We start from the raw sequence: 9,783 nt of genomic DNA on the forward strand, positions 1-9,783 counted from the left end.
CAAAGAAACAACCCTCCCTTTAAATATGAAACTGATTAGTTTAATTATGAAAAGACATATATCAACGACCAATTAGCTTGTCACACCAACTATCGTCGATGGAATGAAAGGCTGTTCTCCACGTTTCGTCGATGTAACGTTTACCATGTTCCTGGCAATGAATCCATAGTCCTGTGATTGGTGCAAATATAAATTTGCAATAAATGCATGGTACCACTAATCCAATGTTGTTAGAGGCAGCGTGCTGTTAAGTATGCCTGGAATTCACCGGCTGTTTGCATGTTCCATGCTTCTTCAGAAGGCCTCAATGGGTATCTCCGTTATCTTGATCGTCATCATCCTGGCGTTCACATACTATGTTCTGTTTCTCAACAGAAAGGCAAAGAACGGAATCCCTCCAGAATGGCCTTTCCTAGGGATTCTCCCCTCATTGTTTATACATTTAAACCATCTATACGATTCCATTTCAGAAATCCTGATCGGATGCGGGGGAACTTTTATTGCCAAAGGCCTTCCGCAAACCACTGTCCTTACCAGCAATCCAGCAAATGTGGAGTACATTCTCACAACTAGGTTTTCAAGTTTTCCAAAGGGTCCTGCTTTCAGGAGCGCGTTTAGAGATGTTTTCGGTGATGGATTGTTTAACGTCGATGGAGAACTATGGATTCAACAAAGAAAGGCGTCTGTGGTAGAATTTAACTCTGTATCTAGTCTCACTTATGTCTTGAAGTCCGTACAAGACTCGCTGCGCCAAAATCTCATCCCTGTTCTGGACAACACCATATCCAAGGGAAGCGCCACCGATCTTCAAGACATGCTCTTTCGTTTCACGTTTGACAACATCTGCAAAATTGCGTTTGGTGTGGATGTGGGGTGTTTATCTCCATCTCTGCCAGCCATTCCTTTTGTCAAAGCATTCGATGATGCTATTGAAGCATCATATAGTAGATTTTTAATGCCTGTATATTTGAGAAAGATCATGGGATTTTTCGGTTTGGGGATCGATGCGAAACTTCAGTCTGCTCTGAAGATCATCGACCAGTTTGTCATGGAGATCGTTTCAGCTAGAAGGGAGGAATTGGGTATGGGAAAACTTGGAATGTCTCGTAGCCATGCAGATATATTATCTATTTTTATGAAATCTTTGGACCAAAATGGAATCCCATATTCCGACACTTTCTTACGAGGCATTTGTCTGAGCTTCATTCTTGCCGGCAGCGACACAACATCTGTGGCACTTTCCTGGTTCTTTTGGTTGCTTCTTCAACATCCCCATGTGGAAGAAAATATTTTGAAGGAGATCCACTGCATTTTAAAGAAGAGATCAGCTAATGTCAAACCCGGTGATCCACTTTGTTTGAGCAGGGAGGAGCTGAAAGAAATGCATTATCTGCATGCATGTTTGTCCGAGACAATGAGACTTTACCCTCCTGTGCCATTGGGCAGAAAGGAGGCGATAGAGGACGACGTGTTGCCTGATGGGACGCCTATGAAGAAAGGGACTGCTATTGTTTACGTTACTTACGCCATGGGAAGAATGGAAAGCATCTGGGGCAGAGACTGCATGGAATTCAAGCCAAAGAGATGGCTTAATGATGAGGGTGTTTTTGTGAACCAATCTGTTTACAAATATCCTGTTTTCCATGGAGGCCCTCGAATGTGTATGGGGAGAGATTTTGCATATTTGCAGATGAAGCACGTGGCGGCATCCATCTTATATCGTTACAAACTGAAACTGGTTAACGAAGGTGAACAGCTGAATTATAAGGTACGGGGATTGACTCTCTTTATGAAAAATGGGCTGAGGGTTACCCTCCAACCAAGAGGAACTGACAAATAAGGTCTACATGATATATCACAGCGTTTGCCATTGTACGTGCACGATAGTAATTTAGTATCGGCGACTGTGTGTCGAAAAGCGCATTTACTGCGATTTCTTTCAACTACGTACTCTTGTGTCTACGGTCAATAATTTGAATATTGATTATGAATAAATAAAGGGATTGTATGTTTTTTATTCACTATGAAATATTAAAAAAAAATAGGTTTTTCTTTTTCAGAGAAAAGAAAAATAAATGTGTAATTAGAAAACTAAATTCATATCGTTTTTTTAAACTAAAGTTATTTGGGGTAGGTCATTTTTTTTTGTAGGATGAATTGTGTGGTTTTAGTTTGTCTGATTTGAAAATAGGGATAAATTCATACTCTCTAGGTTTTTATGTTTCAATGTATAAGTTAGACAAACATAGTTACTTATTTTGGTTTATAGGCCTTTGCAATGTAATCCTTTTGTATGCCAACCACCGTTTTTATAAATAAATAACATTTACCAATTCTCTCTCTTACACATATATACACAATTAATTATTTGTAATAATAATAATGTAAAACGTATTAAACTAATTTATTAACTTAATTGGTTGAAAAAATCTAATAATAAAATATAAACCAATTTAAAATAAAATAAATTAAATATTTGATGATAGTTAAATAGAAAAAATATTTATGTTAATATAAAGTATAACACATATTAGATTTTTGTATATTAATTCAACTATATAATATTTTTGTATATTGATTTACCTATGAAATTAGAATAATTAAAGAAATTTAATTATTATAAAATATGATTTAAATTATTTTATCAATTAAAATTTATTTTCCCTCCATTTAATATCATAATGGTGTTCCTTCACTAACCTAAAACAGATATTAAAATTACTAAATATTTTAAATTTAATATCTTATTAAAAACACAAAATATCTACGATAAAGTTTTAAATTCATATTAACAAAAAATAAACCAATAAAATAAAATACTGTAAACTAATATAATTCTATAAACCGTAACTGAAATATTTTAAAGCCCATAATATTTTTGGCATCTACCTCCCTCTAGTCTATAAAATCATACAGAGAAATATTTAATTTTTGAAAAAATTGGTGAAGTTCAATGCTATAAGAAAAAAACTGAGAACAGGAATAAAACAATGAAGTAATTATGGAGAGTGTCTTTTTCTTCTGAAAAAAACATTATAGAGAATGCAGTGATTATAATTGTTTTGAAAGTACGGTGCCAAATCGAAATGAGACACGAGAGGAACACAAGACTTGAAATGCTAAACTGCATTTGGGCATCCGTAGAAAATGCCCAACCTTTTCAAATAATCAGTTTCGCCATTAAGTTGGAGGATGGCCTCTAAAATCTTTCGTTTTTCAAAGTTTTAATGTCATTGCCTCAAATTCTTTCTTTAATTACTTCTTCGTAGTTTTCCACACATATCTTTTTCCCGAAATTAAGCATTGCAATTGTCCCTTATATATTGTAAATTTTGAAAACATTTCAAAATGTGGGAGATCAGAATCAAGCCATGAATGGGAGATCAAAATCAAGCCATGAACGAGGTGAAATTATTTATTTTCCTTTTATAATTAAGATTTTACCAAAATCTTCCATTAAATAAAATTCAGATTTCATAAAACCCTTTCTGCGAAATGAGCCAATAACAACTGCATTACATTATATTCTATCTTGAAGACTGACCAATAAGCGAAATGAACCAATAACTACTGCATTACATTATATTCTATCTTAAAAACTGACCAATAAATTGCCTACGAATAGAGCTTCTCATATTAACCGCGAAATGAGCCAATAACAACTGCATTACATTATTAACCGCGAAATGAGCCAATAACAACTGCATTACATTATATTCTATCTTGAAGACTGACCAATAAGCGAAATGAACCAATAAATGCTGCATTACGTTATATTCTATCTTAAAAACTGACCAATAAATTGCCTACAAATAGAGTTTCTTATATTAACCCCACGATAACACAATCAAAGGAAAAAAAAAAAAAAATTGACAATACAACCACAATGGGTATGTGCTCCCTTGTGAAAACATGGTGGAGGTGTTTTTTACACGACCTTTGTAATTCATTTTTCATAACTACATTGATCTTTGAAGTTCTTTTTGGAGTGTAACCAGAAACATTATAATACATTAATTTTTGAAACTTTCTATTCTGAAAATATAATGAACAAACAAAATTTCCAAACAAAGTAATTGATATCGAAGTGGGTGTATATTCACAACAAACAAAGTAATTGATATCGAAGTGGGTGTATATTCATAGCCCATGGTGTGGGAGAAAACGAAGAGAGGTGCAAATTTGGTGGTGGTAACCACACGGTCGAATCGACCGGAGGAAGTTGGAGGAAGTAACCAAAGAATGCAAGGCTAAAGGTGTTGTTTGCTTGGCTGATTTTACCAAACCTCAAGATTGCAAGTGGATTGTGGAATTTATAGTTTCAACTTTTTGTATTTTTGGAAGAGGTATAGATTTTATTTTTTTGTTTTTATCTATTTGTGTATTCATTATTCATAATTGGGTGAATGCATGAAGATGGATTACACTTTTGAGACAAATGTGGTGATGAAATTTCAAGTTTTTCTTTTTTTATCGAATTGAAGCTCTCAAAATTCATATAAGCATTGTGAATTTTGATTTGGAGTAAAAAGGAAAATTGTAGAGAATTATGGTGTTGTCTTAATGATACATTTTGCAAAAAGAAATAGTGTCCTATATTATATCAATTTTCCATTAAATGAAATGCTTGTCCTTGCAAGATGTATGTGTGTGTTCATGTAGCATAACTTAGTCTAAAATGTGTAATTTTTAATATATATATATATATATATATTGCATTTTGCAAACACATGTTCGCTTAAGGGTTTTTTCAACTATTTAAATAAATTGAAAAACCAAAGGTACCTTTTTGAAGAGGACTCGTAAACTAAGATAGTAGTATTTTTTGAAAAAAAATTATTATTTATATTTTATGATAATTTTTTATTCAACCTTTTTAAAATTGTTCAAAAAACTTTCAAGCATTATGTTTAAAAGAAATTAGATGAAAAATATCATATGAATTCAAAAATGTCAAACTCATATTCCATTAGATAGAAGATTCTTTCATGAATCCAACATGACCAACTCTGCCACCTAAGGACAATTTTTTGCCTAAGTTTGCCAGGGTATAAAATGGTGTTGTAGGAAATTTTGCAGAACGGGTGCTGAAATTGTGGATTTAGGACTTCAAAGGCTTTTAAGGGCTCCATTGAGCATTTAAATTTCAAATTCAAATAGCTCGATCGAGGGTTTGATAAACCATCGATTGAGCCATTTACATGATTAGAGGCTCAATTGAGAGTTATGGGTCAATCAAGCTATATAGCTTGTTCGAGCCTTTATAAACAAAAATTTGAATCTCATAATTTAGATTTTAGAATAATAAAAATCTAATATATATATATATAGAAAGTAGACATTTTTTATATGATTTATTGAATTAATGAAAGTAAGTATTTTTAATCAATGATCAATATTCAAATGACAAAAATAATAATCATGTTCATGCTAATTATACATCAAATCACAAGTTATAGATAACTTTGTGGAACAAATAACTTCTACTATTAATTGTTTTTTACATAAGAGGCACGTACTAAATAGTCATTATGCATATATGTGAAGACACTCCTTGATGTGACATTATTGCTCAATTTTCTGTCTTAATTGAAGTGATATACTGAACATGAATAAATATAATTCCATTACACATACAAAAAATAATCATTTTTTATTTTAAATAAACTTTTTTTTTTAAATAACCATTTATTTTATTTTTTTAGTTTGTTGTTATTTGTGTCCAGAATTGTCAAGTTTAACCTCAAGTCAGTTATGTCCAGCTAAATTTCATGAACGCAGAAACTAACCAGTCCGTGAAACTCCATTCTAGTTTACGTGAAACTCCATTCTAGTTTATTGGCCCGCAGAATCAACCATTTTGTTACAAATTTACATATGCGCAATTCGAGATGCATATAAAAATACAAAGGTTGTGTAAGATACATGTATTGCGCAAGCGCACAGCTCACGTGGTCGGGGCGGAGGACTTTCCCCCTCTCTACTTGTGATCGAATCCCATTGTATGTTTCGCGCTGCCTGGCAACTTATGTCTTACATAGAACATAGGTAATAATTATGTGATTGATCCATATCTGTATATAATGTAATATTGTGACTTCGAAACTATATATAGCTTATGAAAGAAACTCGCCCCACTTCCCAAAAAAAAAGAAAAGAAGAAAAAAATACATGTATTGCATAATTCGACATTATTGAGTAATTGTATTTGATTCGACATTATTGAGTAATTGTATTTGATTGCGGCATCAGAAGTTGCAATTTCGATCAATTTTATAAAGAATTTCAATGAAATTGCATTCGAGATTATTGAGTAATTGTAATAATTCGACATTATTGAGTAATTGTATTTGATTGCGGCATCAGAAGTTGCAATTTCGATCAATTTTATAAAGAATTTCAATGAAATTGCATTCGAGATTATTGAGTAATTGTATTTGATTGCGTCATCAGAAGTTGCAATTTCGATCAATTTTATAACGAATTTCAATGAAATTGCATTCGGGATTTCAGGTTCAATAAAAAAAAATAACCCAAACATTAACCTTTTTTTTCTTCAACTGAATTGTAATTTTTCAAATTAAAAATGTTACGTAAGTAGCCTAGTAGGTACGTAAGTAGCCTAGTAGGTAATAGTATTGGTGCCGTTCGGCTCCGTTCCACATGAAGTTGAGGGTCCAAACTTAAACACCATTTTTTTCCTATGTTCGATTCCCTTCGACATAGGTTCCAATTTAAATACAACTCAATTAAAAAATATTTTTAATAAATAATTATTATACGTAAAAATATTTTATTTAAAATAATATTTAAAAAAAATTATAATTATATATAGATATAATTTTAATTAATTTAAAATTCCAAAATAATATGTTATATATGAAATTTGAATTAAGCTTAAAAAAAAATATTTAAATTTTTTGTGTATCTTTATTAAATTTACAATGAAAAAGAATTTCTTTAATTAATATAATTTATATCTGTATCATTTATGTAATAATTCACATTATCTATATAATAAGTAATAATTTTCTGTTTTAATCTAATTATGCAATAAAATTCCGTTTAGTCTGTATATTCATATGACAAGCCAAGTAACAAGTTCCATCTAAACTATTTTTTTTATCAATTTAAAGGTGACTTGGAGTATGGTTTAATTTGGTCTATTATGTCAAATTTATGTAATTGGTAAAGGTTTTTTTTTAAGGATACAAGACTATATGTAAAAGGTTTATGTTTCATTTTATCACTGGAATTATGGAGTTGTTTTCAACTGTGAGGTGAATTATATTTTGAGAGAGTTGTTTTTAATTGTCAGGTTGTATTTTGTTGTATTTGTTAATAAATTGCATAAATGTTTGTATTATTTTGAATAGAATAAGTTAAAAAATAGATAAACTTAAATTTTTGGTGAATTTATTTTTCTTTTAAATTAGGTTTTTTTTTTTCTTTTTAAATAAAATAAAATTATAGTTTGATTTATTATTTTTTCTAAATTCCCATAATTTAAATATTTTTAAAATAAATTAAAATTACTATAATCACATTTTATATTAACAATAGAAACTATATCTTTACATAAAATTTCTATAAAAATTAGAAAATAATTTAAAACAAAAAAAATACAAGTAAATTTAAAACTTATTAATTAATTTATTTTTAAATTATGTTATAACGTTTCAAATTTTATATATATATATATATAAATATTAAAAGTGGTTGAAAATAAGCTCTGTAATTAATTATTTGCCCTATGGTTCTACAGTATATCTCTTTCATATGCACTTTTGTAGTAGTTTATATTCTCCAGTATAGAAATACTGTGGATCAAAGGAAAACAATCACAAATCAAATATGTTTTGTTATAAAGAAAGTTGACTAGTTTGATCAGCGAATTCAGAATGTGTAATCCAGAAAAGGAAAGATAGAAAATCGATCCAGTAGTACTCTTTTTTATATTAATCTAAATGTAGTGTTTTTTCCCTTTAAAAAAATGGTTCACGGTATTACATAAAACTACTTGAATTATGGTAGAAGTTTCTTCAAAAAAATTGTGCACTTAATGCAGTATACCGTCAATGCAGTGTCCATGTTCTCTTATTTATGCGTTGAACCAGGCAATGAATCCATGGTACGTTGATTGGTGCAAAAATAAAAATGCAATAAATTCATGATTCAACCAATCCAATGACGTTAGGGGGCATGCGTGATGTTAAGTATGCCTACAACTGCTTGCATGCTCCATGCTTCTTCAGAAGGCGTTAATGGGTATCTCCGGTGTTTTGATCGTCGGTTTCCTGGCCTTCACATACTATTTTCTATTTCTCAACAGAAAAGCAAAGAACAAAATCACTCCAGAATGGCTTTTCGTGGCGATTTTCCCTTCATTGTTTATACATTTCAACCATCTATATGAGCGCAGTGGGCTTACCCCGAAACCGCTGAGCTGAATGTGCTGACAACTCCTAGATGTGATGTGGGATGCAAAAGCTACAAGATCGACACGAGGAATGAGCTTTGCAGCGTCTGAAAAATGGGTTTTCATAAAATCGAGGTTGTGACGCGCATGCCACAAATCTAGGAAAAGTGACACTTGGCGGTAGATTTCTGAAATGATCCTTGCATATAACCTCTAGCTGCTAAAAATATATCCCTAAATCAAAGGATTCCTCTGCATGATGCCTTGGGAAAATCAATTCATGCATGCAAAATTAGTTTTTCTCGCTCCCGGAGGGAACCGGTCAACTTGAAGGCACGTGCATTGGTTTGTAAGCCTGGGATGAAAATATGTGTAGTTTCTGGGTTGAGCAGAGATGGTTGTCCCAGAGGGATTGTGTAATTTTTGTGAGGAGCGAGTGATTTTCTTCTAGGATTGCAAAATTTCTAGGTTGAGTAGTTGTCCTGGGTCAGACTGTGCAATTTTCTCAAGGAACCATGTCTGACTGTATTGCACAATTTCTGAGTCCAACAGGCTTCCTGGCTGGATTTGTGCAATTTTTTCTAGCTATTGGGTTGGTTGTCTCAGAGGGATTATGCAATTTCTAGGAGCAGCAGGTGATCTCTGCCCAGAATTGCACAATTTTTGGGATGAGCAACTGTCTTGTGATGAATTGCACAATTTTTGAGAGGAAGACTATCAGGGAGAATTGTGCAATTATAGATTCTAGCTGGGTTTGCACAATTTCTGGAGGGAAGGTTGGTTCCCCTCCAGAATTGCGCAATTTCCAGAGGGAGTTGTTCAACCAGCAGCTGACACTAAGTCCAGAAAGCATCCTGTGAAGGGGGTGGAACAAAATTGCATGCACAAGCTAACAAGACTATATGAACTAGCTGAAGTTGATGTGCTTGATAGTGCAAAACATGCTACTGAGGATGATCGGTAGGGAGGCTCCAAAACGAAGATAAGGAAAAAATTTAGAGGGTGGTTGTCACCACTACAGCAGGTTCCCACATCTAAATCATCTATTTCTCCACATCTCCAAAAACTCTTGGACAATCATTTCAAGGTATTTGAGACTCCCAAAGGCCTCCCACCTATTCGTGACCATGATCATGTTATTCATTTGATTCCAGGAAGTGTTCCTCCAAACAACAGGCCTTACAGATATCCCTATTCCCAAAAGAGTGAAATTGAACGTATGGTTGCAAAAATGCTAGAGGCTGGTATAATTCAACCTAGTCAAAGTTCTTTCTACTCCAGTAGTATCGGTGCACAAGAAGGATGGATCATGGCGCATGTGTCCGAATTATAGGGAGCTCAACAAGTTCACTATTAAAGATAAA

The 9,783-nt window shown here is 32.5% G+C and overlaps 1 pseudogene; it reads left to right on the forward strand.

Moving 5' to 3' along the window:
- Nucleotides 1-253: 253 nt before the first annotated feature.
- On the forward strand, nt 254-1,840 carry LOC149178138 (cytochrome P450 86B1 pseudogene; annotated as a pseudogene).
- The last annotated feature ends 7,943 nt before the right edge of the window (nt 1,841-9,783 follow it).

This window comes from Pinus tabuliformis, chromosome 4_1 (assembly GCF_031772625.1).
Source record: "Pinus tabuliformis cultivar Carrire ecotype Pingquan chromosome 4_1, CPIR1, whole genome shotgun sequence".
In the NCBI taxonomy this organism is placed as follows: Eukaryota; Viridiplantae; Streptophyta; class Pinopsida; order Pinales; family Pinaceae; genus Pinus; species Pinus tabuliformis.